Genomic DNA, 1624 nt, shown 5'->3' on the forward strand with positions numbered 1-1624 from the left:
AATAAATCTGTCCTAAAATCTCTTTTCTTCTATAAATTACACAACTTTGTGAAACTATCCAAAATTGATATGGTCAACTTTGATAATTCTAATTGATAATTAAATCAATTAATTGAGACTATCTAGATGATTTTATCCAAGGTACCATGGGGACCATGGGCCTATGAACACAAGCTCCAATAAGTTATCATAAATCTAACAAATAAATCTACTAACTCATTAATTCCTCATGACTCAACTAAAGACTCGGAATTTCACTCTTGAATTCATAGAACGCTCTATAGGCAATATAGATACGTTATTAAATATCCATTGTTACAACCATAATTGTCACTCAATCATCTATAGACAGTCTACAATGAGATGAGACTAAAATACTGTTTTACCCCTCATTGTATTTTATCCTTAAAACACTTAGTTCTTTGTAAATGATATTTCAGTAAACTAGTATTAATTAATGAAATGAGATCTCTATCATTAAGCACCTTGAACCAAACTAAAAGGAAATCATTGTTTCACTTCTTCACCAGAAGCTATAGATGTTCATATCTATGATTAACACTCCCACTCAATTATACTACTGAGTTCCCAAGATGTAAGTATGGGCTAGTCCGTAGGGTAAGCTGGTAACGAACAAGTTAAAGAACTCAAATAATACAATCAGTTAGAATACTAATCACTCAGCATTGAGATTGAATTGACCTATGATCAACTATATAGTATGACTAGAATAGATAATAATGGTAAGTTAACTTATCTCATCTACTGTTAGTATCGGTCCAGTTCAATGTAACAAATACATCTGATCTTATCCACTATGGTAATGTTCTGGAAAGAACATAACACACAATGTGTAAGTAGATCATATCATAGATTGGCAAGTCAGTGTAAATCTTGTGCACTGACTAATCTTACAACTAACTTATTTTTAAACATATAATCATATCAATATTCCACTATGATTACGTCACTATACATATGATTAGCTATATGCTCGGGATTTATAGAAGTTTATACTAAACAAATAATCATGAAAATAAAACACGCGAGCAAAGTGATTGACCAAGTCAAAAAATTATTTCTATTATTTTATTGATAATAAAATGAGATTACCAAGGAATTAGGTTTTAATTAAGGCATAAAACCCCAACAGAGGTAACCCTGACAGATCCTCTGGAAACACATCCAGAAACTCACATACTAGTCTGGTCTATCCTGGTCCCATTGGCATGACCTGAGTGGTATCCACCACACTAGCTAATAATCCTATGCATCCCCCTTGCAATAGGTCTCTAGCTCTAAGTACATATATCTTAGGTATACATGGTCCATGCACAATGCTAGCACATACAAAGGGACCCTCACCCTCAGGCTCAAAGGTTACCATCTTCTTCTTACAATCTATCGTTGCCCCATACTTGGCTAACCAATCCATACCCAAGATCATATCAAAGTCACTCATGACTAGCTCAATCAAATCAACTAACAACTCTCTACCATCCATTCTCACTGGTAATGATCTGACCCATCTCCTGGAAACCACTAACTCCCAGTAGGCAGCAAAGTACCAAACCCCACAGGATAAAAGTCACAAGGTCTACACAGTCCATCAATAATCTTACTA

Source organism: Humulus lupulus, chromosome 5, assembly GCF_963169125.1.
Source record: "Humulus lupulus chromosome 5, drHumLupu1.1, whole genome shotgun sequence".
Taxonomy (NCBI): domain Eukaryota; kingdom Viridiplantae; phylum Streptophyta; class Magnoliopsida; order Rosales; family Cannabaceae; genus Humulus; species Humulus lupulus.